The sequence below is a fragment of the Vicugna pacos genome, chromosome 16 (assembly GCF_048564905.1).
Source record: "Vicugna pacos chromosome 16, VicPac4, whole genome shotgun sequence".
NCBI classification, from domain to species: domain Eukaryota; kingdom Metazoa; phylum Chordata; class Mammalia; order Artiodactyla; family Camelidae; genus Vicugna; species Vicugna pacos.
This window is the reverse complement of record NC_133002.1, coordinates 44,202,595-44,217,086: the sequence shown is the minus strand read 5'-3', so window position 1 is coordinate 44,217,086 and position 14,492 is coordinate 44,202,595. Positions and strand designations below refer to the sequence as shown.

General features: G+C 48.9%; 1 protein-coding gene across 3 annotated transcripts in view; it reads left to right on the top strand.

The window, feature by feature from the left end:
• Positions 1-14,492, top strand: part of ABR (ABR activator of RhoGEF and GTPase) — a 172,753-nt gene that overhangs the window by 45,041 nt on the left and 113,220 nt on the right. Inside the window, exons 2-3 of one of the 3 annotated variants that reach the window (XM_072939094.1) lie at positions 1,845-1,888; positions 3,182-3,251. The exons of the other annotated variants lie outside the window; for them this stretch is intronic. The gene's annotated coding sequence lies outside the window, so the exon portion shown is untranslated. The remainder of the gene's footprint in view (positions 1-1,844; positions 1,889-3,181; positions 3,252-14,492) is intronic. 3 annotated transcript variants of the gene reach the window in all.

Sequence of the window (14,492 nt, the reverse complement as noted above, 5' to 3'; positions counted from 1 at the left end):
GGCTGTGGGGATACAAACCCTTCCCAGATGATCACGAACCTGCCTCGGTTTCCTATCTTATTCTTATATTAGCCACACCAAAGTCCAAGCCCCTGGCCTCACAGTCACTGTGGGTTTGATCAAGGCAATTCTCTTACCCAGGCCGTATCAGACTGCCCCAGTGTGCCTGTAACACCTGCAGATGAATGCCTTCCTGTCCTGTGAATAAGCCCCCATCATTTATTCCTGCTTGCCAACACCAGCCTATGATTGACAAGGCTGCTGGAATCCCAGAGGTGGGGCTGGCAGAAGAATTAAGTGTCCTACTCAGAGAAACCTAATTTTTTGTTATTGTTGTGATTGCTGCTGCTGTTCTTTGGAAAAAGAAAGGCATGATGGGAACATTTGTGAAGAATTAGCTAGGCAGGTAGGAGATGGGGTGGGTAGGGAGAAAAATCCATTCTGCCTCATTCTTGCGGGTAAGATGGGGACTTGGGCTGTTCTCTGGGCCCGGGGGCGATTCTGGCACCTTCCTTGTGCGCACTCCTCTGCAAAGTGAGGCTGTGATGTCTCATGTGGGTGCCGTGGGGATTAATTGGTTAATGTTTATAAAGCACTTTGATGAGGAGGAGTGCTACCTAACTGCTCGCAGTCTAGCTCATCATGACCTTCATCACTGAACAGGGGGTTCAGAAGAGGCTTGCAGAGAAGTTTGGAAGGGGCTGGGAAGGGTGCAAGGGGACTGGCAGGGACAGAGTGTTGGACCAGGTTCTTAGGTGGTGCCTAGCCCAGGGCCTCACGCATAATAAGCCCTCTGTATTTTTGGTTGCATGAGTGAGTGTGAGAGGGGGAAAAAACTCCTGGGTTCTAGGCTCCTTTAACTCCTTACTCTACCAGAAATCCTGAAACGCATTAGCTGGCTCATTCACAAGTTTCCGACTGTGTGGAATTGGTAATTGTAGTAGCTTGGAGTGGAGTCGGAGACCCCCCAAGGGAGTCCCACGCATTGTTAGGGCTTGTGATTGTGTGGAAGCCTTCACCGCCAGTGCTGGTACTGCAGCTGTCTGGCCCAGCTTGAGCCCTTTGGGGCAAACCAGGGGCTCAGCAGTTTCAGGACAAATGCACATCATCTCCACATCGTCAGCCCCTGCCAAGCCCCTGGCTGAGGTGATCCATGGGGCCTGGCGCACCCACCACATTCTACCTACAGGGTCTTGGCACTTTCCACTGAGTGCCACGGGGAGAGGCCTGTGGCTTACCTGTCTCCAAGGCTGGATTGGAGAGGCTGATTTTTTTGACCGGTGGCCCTGGTCTGCCTTTGCTTGCATTTCTTTGGACAAGATATGGTCTGTTGGAGCCATGGATGCCCCTGATTGGCTGTGAGAATGTGCTGCTTGTCCTGAAGCTTGGGGAGACCCTGATCTAGACTTTGTAAATGGGGAAGAAGAAAGAAATCTGGGAAACAGGCAGATTCTAACATGCACCCTCATAGAGGGGTTGGGGATAGCTGCCCAATCCTACCCCCTGCCCAAGTCTTTGGCAAAGAGGTGGGGCCAGCTGGTTCCCTGACCAACTGCAGATGGGCCATCCAGTTCTCCTTCCCCAGCCTCAGATCTCATTTGGGCCTCCACTCGATTTTCTGCCCCTGTGCTTTTATTTGTGTCTTCTCTTCCTGCCCTTCCTTCTCTACCGCACTCCAGGACGAGAGATGAATGTGGGTTTACTGGCCATGTAGAAACTGACAGGGTCATTGTGGTCTTCAGGAGATGGGGCCAGTTGGGGTGGGCTCTGTGGTGACCTAATTGGTCAGGTACCATTCCCTTCTTTCCTCCACCCTCACCTCAGATGCCTTTATGTTCCTCTAGGCCACAGTTAGACATAGAAGACACGCGCAGGCGTCTGGTCCAAGGTGAGCAGTGTCTCTAGAAGGGATTTGGTGGCTGGGAGGACTCAGGTGGACCAATGGAGCTCAGAGTCCCTGTCACTCTGGGCAGCATAGCCATTGGCCTTCCTGGGGTGTCAGTGCAGCTGGTGCTGCCTAGAAAAGCCCCACATTGACTCGAGATCTGTTTGCTCAGGGCTGTTGGGGAAGGATGTGGCCATAATTACCTTCATGGGATTGAAAGGCTGATCCTATTAGCGCACTGGGCTAACCCCTTCCTCCTGGGCATTGCCTCCTGGCCAGCAGCAAGGGTTTAATGGATCGCGATGATGGAGACCAAAGATGTTGTATAATTAAGCCTAGTTATTTCCCTAGCTGGGGGGTAGCTACTCTCCACAGCAGCAATTGATTTCCTCACCCTGTGGTCACCCTGTTCCATTGCAAGTTACCTTGGTCCTAAATAGCCAACAGTCCACCTTTTTGAATAAATTCCTCCCTTGAAAATTTTTTTCAAAAAATTTTTTTGGTTTTATGATAAAGATCCCTTTCTGAGAGGTTTGTGTGTTCTAGGTGATGGCACCTCTGGAGTTGCGCAGTGGGGAACCTCTCAGGGAAATGTGTCTGAGTTCTGCAAAGTTCATAGAAACCTCATCCTTGGGTTTCTCAAAACTACCGAGCCCAAAGAAAAGAAATCTCGTTTGTCCTACCGAGTTCATAGAAATCGGATTTTTCCATTTGATCTAGGAAGAATGGAAAAAAACCATAACGTTTAACTGTTTCTACTATGTACCCATTGCTGTGCTAGGTACCTACATTATACCTACCACTCAACAAGGTTCCTTTTAGCATCCCCCTGTTTTATGGATAAGGAAACGGAAGCCCTGAGAGGTTAAGTTATTGACAAAGATCTCCCAGTTTGAGCTGGGTCAGATCTCAGATGGCTTCAACTCTATTTTTAGCCCATTCAGCTTCCAATAGCAATAATGAACTTAGCCAACACTGATGAGGACCTACTATGTGTCAACACTGTCCTGGGCACCTCCCAAGTGTTATCACCCACCCTCAATAGCCCCTACCTTGTGAGGTAAAGAGGAATTATCTCCATTTTATAGGGAGGAAACTGGGACTCGGGGAAGTTAAGGAATTCATTCGAGGTCCTATAGCTGAAGTGCAAGATAGGAATTGAGTACAGGGCTGGCCTGACTCTAAACCACGCTTTCTCCCACTCTCCCCTGCCTTCCTCGGCAGTGCCAGTAAAGTCCCTGGGCAGCTGGTATTTCATGAAAGTTGATTGATCTGTTTGTTCATCTCTCTCACCAGAGTGACAACTGTGGAGACTGACTTGGCTCCGCCCATGGTATTCTGGCAGCTCTCAGCCTCTGGGTGCCCTGTAAGTGCCCACCTGCTGGGCTGCCTTTTCCTAAGGGTGATCCCAAGGGGACTTGGACCCCATATCCTGAGTTACCTTGTCCCTGGATTATTGGCAAGAGGCGCTGTTTGTTAGCCCCAAAAATAAATAAAGAGGAAGGAGAGAAAATAGACTTTGGGGGTAGGAATGGGGGACTGCTAATGCCCAGTTTCCAGAGCAGGGCAAGGGACAAGTAAGTGGGGACTGGAGGAAGAGAGGACTTGGCTGAGCCCATGCGTGCTGGCTCTGATCTCAGGCCTTTTTAAATGCACCTCCACAGTTTCCAAAGGAAAATAAAGAGAGCTCTCGGCCATAAATCAGGCCACTGCGCACCAAGGTCCTTTGCCAGTTGGGCCACAGATCCAGCTTCTGCATTTGAACTCACTCACACACTGCATGTTAATGATGGGTGGCTCCGGTGCAGACTCGGAGTCCTCTGCCCGAGAGTTCAGGCCTCTGGGGGCAGCCTGTGCCTGGGGCCTTCCTCCTTAGCAGACCTCTCTTTGGCTGGAGCCAGAAAGGCTAGGACAAGATCTGAGGGCTTGTTGCACCAAGGGTTTGTGTGTGGAGAGTTTTTACATATGATGAAGGGAGAGAAAGCCTGCCCTGAACTGAGAACCAAAGCAGGAAGGTGAAGGTGGGGATGTGGGGGAGGGGAGAGGGCGCCACAATTCCATTCTCTTCCTTTGCTGCTCAAAATTTCACTGAGTCTGCAGGCATTTTTAGGGGACCCTTGCTTGGTAGGGTGTAGGGACCCATGGACCCTCCCCCTTACCCACTCATCTGTCTGTAGCGGAGGCAAATGTGGAATTTCAGCTGCCCCTGGGGTGGTAGGTGCTCCTGACACCTCCCACCATCGTGAACCTGCTGCCCCGGCTTCCTCCTGCCGCCCTGCCCACTCCTACCCTCCCAGTGGTCCCTGGATGCAGCCAGACCAGAGGCTCATCCTTGACAAGGTCCATCCTTCAAGTGCCACCCTGTGGTGAGCTCAATCCTCTTCCCCACCCAGAGCTTCCTCCTGCTCTTCCTGCCCTTCCCCCAGCCTCCTTCCCCCTCTCCATCTCTGTTTTTCAAGGGAAAAGACATCTTTAAGGGGAGACCAGTGAAATCGGGCTGCCCGAGCCTGAGAGGGTTGAGAGGGCCAGGAGAGCAGGTTCTGGTGTTGGGGACCCTGTCCCTCCACAAATGACATGTTTTCCTTCTCATGTGTCTCCACAGTAATTTCTGTGCAGGTCAAAACAGTGCCTCAGTGTGAGCTGCCCGAGTCCTTCTGGCTTCCGCAGGGCTGGGGAGCATCCATTTAATTACTTGCGGCAGGAGCTACTGTTGTCAGTTCTGTCCTGAGAGAGGAGCTGGAGAGCTGTGGTGGGGATCTCCAGGGTGTAGCATTAAGGGACATTTTGCTCATGGGTGACCTGGCCAAAGGCGACAACTCCTCCCCTTTGGAATTAAGTTAGCAGAGGTCAGGAGCACCTACCAAAGGGAGATTGGACTAGATGAGTGACTTGCTAACTCTTTGAACAGCAGCCCATACATAGTACAGACATTTTGCATTGTGAGCCAGGACACACAGAAACTGAAACAAAAGTTTATGGGGTAGGACTTACCTTCATTGTCTACATTTGCAATACACCCATAATTCTATGCCCTTTAGCCTAATCCATTCTACTCCATTAAAAACAAACCCAAGAAGTGCTGGTCGTGACCTACTACACTGACTTGATGACCTGCAATATGAAAAAAAGTGGACGAGATGATCTCAAAGGGCTCTTATGAACTGTAAGGAATAATAATTTACCAAACTGCCATAATTTATATACCACTTGTGATTTTTATGCCAGATTTCACACAATTCTGTTATTATGAACTTACTATTTTTCTTCAGTTTGATTCATTGTTTTAAATATAACTTACTTAGAAAGGCAACTAATGGAAAATCTGTACCACTTGCAATAAATAAAAAGTTACCTTACAAATAAATGCTCTAAAAATTCAAGTGTTACTAATTCTAGTTACATACACTGTTGCGCTTAGAGGGATGTAGGTCTGAGCCTCCTGTGTCTTTGTTTAAAGGGAAGGAAACAGAGAATAGAGGACGTTAAAGACATACTAGTAGCAAACAGTAGCAGGAAAAATTGAAAGGAATCAAGAAGGGAATAATTTTCTCAACATGTGCTTTGATGCATTGTGGCAAGCAAGCAGTGCTAATCAAAGGCCCCTTCAGCATTGGCATTGGCATCAGCATCCTCTACCGCTGTCTGCCTGGAGTCCTGGGCCCCGTATTCCGTGAGGTGGGAGAGGAGAGGGGAGAAGATGGTTTTCTTTAGGACCAAACACACTAGAGCCGAGTCTCAAAGTCTGTTGTACATTTTAATGATCCGGGGATCTTGTTAAGATGCAGATTCTCATTCAGTAGGTTTGGGATGAGGCCTGAGGCTCTGGATCCTAGCAAGGTCCCAGGTGATGCCAGTGCTGCTGCTGCTGCTCATGTAGGGACCATGATCTGGGTAGCAGAGCCCCAGGGTCCTTTATTCCCTCTCCCAAAAGACCGACTGCAGACCCCAAACCAAGTCAGACCCTTCTGTAACTCTGGGTTCTGGCTATATGCAAGACAACCCATGACATATCTCTCTCTTTTAAGCCTGTTACTCAATAAAAAAATAAAAATAACAAAGCAATTGATGGGACACCTAATGGGTACCAGACCTGAGCTTGTGTTCTCACATTCAGGATCTCTTTTAATTCTCACAGTACACCTGTAAAAAGTTGTTTACCCTCATTTTAAGGATGAGATGAGGGAGTGGCTATTGTGTTTGGCCCCTGCTTTGGACTTCCACCATGGGAGGGCACCCGCCATGGGGGACACACCAGGTCTCCACTGCCCATCCCCTTCCTGAGTGGCAGAAGCCCAGGCACCTGGCCTTTATGAGTGCCTCTGTCTAGACAAAACCTGCGCCCTCCTCATCCCCCAACCCTCCTGCTCAAGCCAAGAGCCAACTTCAGTGTTAATGGAGCAGAAAGCCTTGGTTGTTAATTTTCTGGTGCATCGTTGAGAGGGTTAATGAGAGACCAGCTGGTGTGCCAACCAGCCATGTGGAAAGGCCATTTCCCCTTGAATTTGGTCTGCAGACATTCTACAGACTCTCTGGCGGCTCCTGACCTGGATGGGTCAGTGGGCACCATGTGCCATACTTGGGTGTAGAACCTTTAGAGACCAAAAGCAGGAACTTGTTCTGCCTCCTGCTCCCTGGCAAGGAAGGATGGGATGCAAATTTGATGTCAGAAGAGCTGTTTCTTGCCTGGGGACCTGTGGTGGCTGGTCAGGTGCCACCATGGCCAGGCTCTTGCAGTGGAAACCTGAGCATCCTTGAGCCCCTCCCTCTACCTGAGACACCACTCCATATCCAGTTGGCTGTGACTACACTAAACCTACTTCCATCTACATCTCCTTTGCCTGGAAACCTTCGTGAGACATTTTCTTTCCACATCCAATCCAAAGTGCCTTCGAGTTTTCCCTGTGCTGGGGACATCTCGCACTATCCATTCAGATTTGACAGCATCCCAGCCTGGCCCCCCTGCTCTGGCCAGGGAGACCCCTCACCATCCTGCAGCCAACTTCATGCTCAAGCCTCAGCTCAAATTACCACCACTTCCAGGAAGCCCTCGTGCCTGATTATAGCACTCGCCTCAGTGAGCACCCCAGCTCAGAACCCGAACACTGCTTGCTTGGGCCACATCACTAAGCTTTCTTACCTATTGTTTTATAGTGCTTACCTGTGTAGGGTGTGTGCCTGTTGTCACTTCTTCTCTGCCAGACTCTCAACTCCTTAGAGGCACAGAGAATAACAAAGGCTGCCATTTATAGGGTGCCAGACACTGTCCTTAAGCACTTGACAAACAAATGTCCCATTTAATCTTCAACCCCCCTGCAGAATTCTCAACTATTTTTATCCACTTTTATGGATGAGGAGACTTTCCCCCGCAAGATTCTAGAAAGGGTAAACAGTTTTTCTAAGGTCACACAGCCTATGAAAAGCTGAGCCGGGCTCTAAACCAGGTCTGTGTGATGCCCCCGGCCTGTGCTGCTCCCCCGGGGTGCCCAAGCACCAGGGCCCTCAGCGTGAGAACCTGGGGTTGGCCCTGGCATCTGTATGTTGGCCAAGCTCCTCCACACGCCCGCCCAGTCCAGTCTGGGGGCTGGCTTTTCACCACTGCGTGCATCTCACTTTCCCTCAACATCCAGCTGTGCCTTGAGCACGTGGAAGGTTAGAATGCTCTGTGGTTGGAGACGGGGTAAGAAGAAAAAGGACAAACGTTCTAGGGGGCTGTGTTGTTCTAGCACAATGGCCACTTAAGAGAATCCTGGAGCAAGGATGATGCGAGGAGTCAGCAGCGCTGAACATCAGGAGAGCAGAGGGAGAGTCAGGAAAGGGCACTGGAGATGCCAAACCAGTGACCTGCCTCTCTGCCCCAGCCGTAACTCAGGGCCTCAGCTAGACATACTAATCAGCTGGGGCAACTTGTGAGAATGCATTCTGATCCAGCAGGTCTGGGGCAGGGCCTCCAATTTGGCATTTCTATCAAGCCCCCAAGTGATGCCTATTCTGGTTAGGAAGGACCTGGATTCCGCCAAGCCCTCCTGGAGGATTGATTCACTCACTAGTCTAGCACTTTCCCACCTGCCCCCTTCCTGGAGAATAAAATTCTTAGCACGGGAGCCTTTTCACACACTGTCTCCAGCCATCTCCAGTCTCGCCTCCTGTTGCTCGTTACCACACTTCCCATCCTGAAGCTGCCCTGAGATCTTCACAGCCCCCCCAGACACACCAACTGCCAGAGTTTGGTGCTTTTTGCACATGCTGTTCCTTTGTCTGGAGCTTTTTACGTGCTGTTCCTTGTCTGGAGGAATATGCTTTGGCCTTTCTTGGCCAGGTAAGGATGACGTTGAATGTCACCTTCCTGGGAAGTCACAGACTGGGAAGTGGGCTCTAGACTTAGACTCCTGGCTCTGGAGAGAAGCCCTTTAGAGGTTCTTGGACCGCTTCCCTGTCCCCACTCCCAGCAATGGTCAGCCACGGTCCCTGGCCTTGCAGACGTGCGGAATCAAGTGACTTAATCGTCCTGCTTTGAACATTTGTTGTTTCTTGTCACCTTTGAGTAAAAATAGAGCTGAGAATGACTGAAGTGAAACCCCACCTTGGAGTCTGGGAGTGCAGAGGTGGGGGCTCCTCCCAGGGAAGGTGTGGGGGTTCTGTGGAGTCTGGGGAGGCCTGGGCTGTCTGAGTGAGCTCTGGGGAGGGGTCCTGGTGACATAGGCTGCAGCTGCTGGGGCGCTGGGGTCATGCCCTGGGCTCTGAGAGGCCAGCTTGACCCTCTCCCCCCTCATCAGTACTCTCAGGCTGCTTTCACTTTAAACTTCTCTCCTGGCTGTGGAAATATTTTGGGGCTTCCGGAGAAGTTTCCTTTGGTGCTTCCTGAGTTTTCTCCTGTGCTTTTTTGCCTCCAGATTTCAGCCTCAGGCAGGGGCAGCTCCCGGAAGGACTGTGGGTGCCGCCCTGGCTGCCTGCATCCCCCACAGGGACCTCCTTCTCCTGTAGGAAGGTTCTCTGGTGCGCTGGTTTTGGGGAGCAGTATCTCCCTCTCTCTGGGGGAAAAAATGGTCTCTTCCTGCATTCAGGCTCCCAGCCCCAGAGGGTCATGTTCTGATTGCAGGCAAGTAGTTGAGGGCCGTTTCTCTGGCTCTAGGCCTGTCCCCTCTTCTGAGAGCAGAGCGCTGGAGGCTTTCCAACAGGGAGCAGAGCCTTTGAATACTTGCTGGGACTGTTACCTCCGGCTGTTTACTTCACCCTTTTGAGCTTCATTTTCCTCACCTGCTAAATGGGAACAACCTTACCAACCCCCACCAAGAGGGTTGCCAAGTTTTTTAGCAAATAAAAATACAGGATGCCCAGTCAAATTTGAAGTTCAGTTCAATAATGAATACTTGTTTTAGTGTAAGTATATCCTGGGAATATTTGGGACATACTTACACTAAAAACTTGTTTCTCCGAAGTTCGGCCCAAGTGCCAATTATACGGGCTGTCTTGCATTTTATCTGGTGTCCCTACTGCTGGATTAAATGGTATGTGTGTAACACTTAGCAAGGGACTCATCAAAGTGTTCCTTGCTCATTTCATTACTTTCTTCTCTTCTCTGTGCCACCCTGTTGCCCCTAGAGGCCAAGCTGATGAGAAGTTTCTGTGCAGTAGTCACAGAAATACTGAGATTGTCTATGTATAGTTGACACAAAAAATCATGAAGTGATTAGTGGAAAAATGCCAATAATAATAGCTATCACTTACCTAGCACTTGCTGTGTGTCCCACACTGTTCCAAGCGCTGTTTGTTTGTTTTTCCCAGGAGGAGGTAATTATATTTATTTATTTTTCCTTTAATGGAGGTACTGGGGACTGAACCTAGGACCTCATGCATGCTAAGCGTGCACTCTACCACTGAGCTATACCCTCCCACACTCCAAGCACTTTATGTATATTAATCCCCTAATTCTTCTCAACAATCCTATGAAGAAGACACTTACCTCCACTTTGCAGATGGGAACACAGAAGTTAGGTAAGTAACTTGCTCAAGGATGCATAACTAGTAAGTACGAGATGGAGATAAAACCCAAGCAATCTGGCCCCTGTGTTCTTGGTCTTAAACAGGACATCAGGCTGTTTAACTGCCACAGTTAAAGTTGTAAAGTTTCTTTAAGGCCAAGGACATGGAAATCTACAGGGATGGTTTCTCAAGGCAGGTGATTGCACGGCATGCTCCCAGGGGGAGGTGTGATTTCCCAGTTCCCCCGAGATCTTATGGAGAGAGGATTCGGCCAGGCATGAGGAGCTCACACTGGGATTTATATCATCCTGCTCACCACCCCTGAATGTCATGGAGATACTGGCCCCATGTCAGCCTGTCACCAAGTGAAAGAGCCTCCAGCACATCCCTAAGTGTTTGCTGAGTATAAAGTGAGTGTCCCTAACAGGCCCAGGCTCCAGGCCTATCTGAGGTCCATGCCTGTAAATCCTAACCCAGGTCCTTTTCAATCTTATTAATTCACAAATAATTGTGCCACCATGTGATGTCTTCCTTCTCTTTGAGCATCTTCATGATTCTCCAGGATAGAATTTTTTCCCCTTTTATAAAAGGGATACATACAGTTATTGAGGATTAGAAAAATACCTGAAAGTAGAAGGAAAACAGTCCATGTGCCACTGTCCCACCCGCCGAAGGTGAGCCTCCGTTGCCCAGGGTCTGGTCGTGCAGCCCAGAGTGCAAAGGAAACCTCAAATGGCCCCATGTCCCAGCACCAGCCCTGGATGCTTGTGCTGAGGGGGATGAATTGGGAAAAGGGTCTGGAAACAGGTGCCATCCCCCCTTCTCTAGAGTCTTGGCTGGCTCTTTGGAACAGGGTGAAGATCAGGTGCCCACAGCTTCCCTGTCTCAAGGCCATCACAGGTGGGCCTGTCCTCACCCCGCCGCCCACCTCAGGAGCAGCAGTGCGGAAGTGACCATTGTTCAAAGGGGCTGCCCGGTCCTGTTTCAACTTGTGACCAGAGATCAGTTTCTAGGACATTCTGTAGGTAGCACTAGTGGCTCTGCTTGGCCTGAAGCCCAGATTCCAAGTCTTCACACCTCTTTTCCCACCACAAGCCTCCCCCAGGCCCAGCTTCTCAGATTGTGGAGTTAACCATTTTCCAAAGGTTAACTCCAGTTAATCTGAAGAGAAATCTGAGACCGAGAGCTTTGCCTGTTGTCTCTGCCCCCAGCTCCTTCCAGTCCTCTTCCATATTCCTTTTCTCCCTGTCCCTTCCCCCCACCCCCCAAGGGACTGTTCAATAGGTGCTTGTTGGCAGGTTCAGAGAGGCCCCGTTTGTTCATCAGGAGACCCTAGTCCCCAGCCTGGTCACTCCCTGCCACATGCATTGGGGTCCAGCAGGAAACAGATGGTGCACTCAGATTGAGGGGTTGGAGGAGAGCTTATAACAGGACTATGACCAAAATGAGGGGAGGGTTGGTTCCCACAACTGGAGACAGAGGCCATGTGGGCGGTTTCCTGGCAGGAGCGGCAACCTTCAGTGGAAGCACACAGCCCGGGTGGCCCACAGCCGAGCTGCGGTGAGAAATACCCAGCCTCACACCCCTCCCTTCCTGTGACCTCCTGCTGGGGCAGAAAACAGGGTGGAGAAGCTGGGAGAATGGATCTGGATTGATGTACTCCAGGGAATTAGCCTGTGTCCATGTAAAATCACTCTCTCTGAATCTTTCCCCATTTGCAAAGGGAGGGTTATAAATACCTGCTTTGTGGATGTCTCGGGGTTGTTGTAAAAATGAGCTAAGATGATGAATGGTGACACTGTGTGTTCATCATACTGTTGAATACCAGAGTAAGGGATAATTGTTATTATCGACAAACACTCACTGGGTACCCCCTACAGAATGAGTCTTACACATTCTCACTTCTGCTGGGGAGCCTCTAATCTCCAGAGGACATATGGATAAAAGAAAAAGAAATTGCAAAATTGCAAAAGCCTGGATTTGAATCCCAGAGCCTCCGCTTAATGCTCATATGGCATGGAGCGAGTCATTTAATGAGCCTCCCTGTGGTGAGATGTGTCTCACTGGGGCTCAGAGGAGAATGGATGCTGTCAGTACTATTAGCCAGCCATGCGGGGGTGCTTAGAGGACCTGGCAGCATCCCTCATCCCTCAGCTGAGCCCAGGTCCTGCGGTGGTCCCCAGACTCTGGGCTGTGGGCCCCTGGGTCTCCCTTCTCAGCATCACTAACCCAGCCCTCAAGGACATGGACGCAATTACAGATATTAACCATAATAACCATTGCTGATTTTTATTGAGTACTTACTGTGTGCAGGCACTAATCAGTTAATTCTCTTGGACTCACCAGAGTCCCCATAGCTAGGGCATTTCTTTTTGAAACTGTGAAGTAAATTTGTTAAAAAATCATTATTCAATCCATAAAATTTTAATTATCTATATTATCCATAAGCATTTCTACTGTGAAATATAATAAACATATTCTCTTAAAAATCACTGTTACTGAAGGAAACAGTTAACTTTGCAATTTTATCTTTTAATTTCTTTTTTGCTAGCCAATGTCAGGTACATTTTTTTCTCTGTGTGTGTGTTTTTACTTTTTTTATAGAATTATAGTCAGTTTACAATGTGTCAATTTCTGATATACAGCATAATGCTTCAGTCATACATATACGTACATATATAGAATGGCATTTTAATATAACAAATTTCCTCTATAATCCTATGTATTTAATGCATTTCAAAACATTCTTAGGGGAAGGGACCATTAGCTTCACCAGACTGCCCAGGATAGGTCCACGGCATGAAAGAATGAAGGGTCCCTGCTCATTCCCAGAGGACTGTGAGTTCCAGGTTCCCCATACTCTGTATTCAGCCTGTTCTTGGTAACTCTGGGCCATGGCTATGACAGTGGCCTTCGCTGAACTGGGAGGCAGGAGACCTGGCTTCTCTTAGCTCAGCCACTCCCTGGCTGTGTGACCTTGGGCAGGTCCTCTGTAACCTCAACTGTAAGATGTAGTGGTTGGACTACCCCTTGTTTTGATTTCTGTTTATATATAAAATGCATCACATATATGAGAGAGCATATAAAATGTCTGGGTTTGGTTTAATAAAGACTTACAGGACCAACAACCATTTGCGTCCCATTAAACTTCAAGAGACCATTGCCACTCCTGAGAAGCTACTGTGTGCCTCACTGTATTAACTGGCTCATACAAAGCGCTGCAGAGTGGAGGGGGGCTTAAACTTCAGAGGTGTGTTGTCTCTTAGTTCTGGAGACCAGAAGTCCGAGCTCAAGGCGTCAGCAGGGTTGGTTCCTTCTGAGGCTCTGAGGGAGAATCTGTTCCATGCCTCTCTCCTGGCTTCTGGTGGTTTACTGGTCATCTTTAATGCCCCTTGGTTTGTAGATGCATCATCCGACCTCTGCCTTCATCTTCCCTTGGCATTCTCCCTCTGTGTCTCTGTGTCCAAATCTCCCCTTTGTATAAAGAAACCAGTCACGGTTGATGACCTCATTTAACTTATTTAGCTCTACAAAGACTATATTTCCAAATAAGTCACGTTCTGAGATGCTGGGGGTTAAGACTCCAGCATACTTTTTTTAGTAGGGGGACGCAGTTCAACCCATCACAGTCACCCTCCCTGCCCCCCTACCCGTCGCAGACAGAGGTAAACCACACTGCCCTGAATTTTATGTTAATCGTTCCCTCCTTTTCTTTTAGAGTTTTACTGCATAGGTGTGTATTCCTAAATAGCATAACTGCAGTTTTGCCCACAATTTATATAAATAGAATAACAGTATAAGTACTTTTCTGTGACTTGCCTTTTCCTGCTTAAAATTATGTTTTTGGGATTCATCTTTGTTCTTGCCTACAGCTCTAGATTATTCATTGTCAAAGCTGTATGAAATTACGTTACAGGAATAAACTACCACTTATTTAGTGATAATAATGGTACTCCTACATTTTTGGACACAATCCTCAGTAGGAAAATCATTTTACACTGCAATACAGCTCAGATCTATATATCTGAATTAACTTCACAAAACCATACCTCCCTTAATATGTGAGATGCTCCCTTTTTAAAAAATTTATTTATTAGGTTTATTTATTTACTTATTTATTTTAATGGCGATCCTGGCAATTGAACCCAGGACCTCATGCTTGCTAAGCATGCACTCTGCCACCCTCCCCCGAGATGCTCCTTTTTAATCCATTTCAAAAGATGACCTGCCAAATTTTTGGCATGGATGATTGCATGAGCCACTAATGGGTCAGCCTGCAGTGGCCGAACGTGCCCTATGTGTCTGGCTGTGTGGCCCTGTGATTCTGTGCCCAGCAGGCAGGCAGGCATGGGGCATGGCCCTGCTGCTGTCACCAGGGCTATCTGCCCACACACCCGTTGGTACGACGCGCCCATGGTGCCTGCTGGTTCTCATCCTTCCATCTGTCCTGTTGACTTCTCCCTGCTCCTGCTGGGCCTGTTCTAGCTGTGGCCTTGCCCTTGTAGTTGCTGCATCTCATGAGCCATGGCCTGAGGGACCAGATCCCAGGACATGTTAGAAATGTGTGTGCAGTAGCATTGCTGGTTTAGTCAGGCAGTAAGAGAAAGGGTGGTGTCTGGAACCAGAC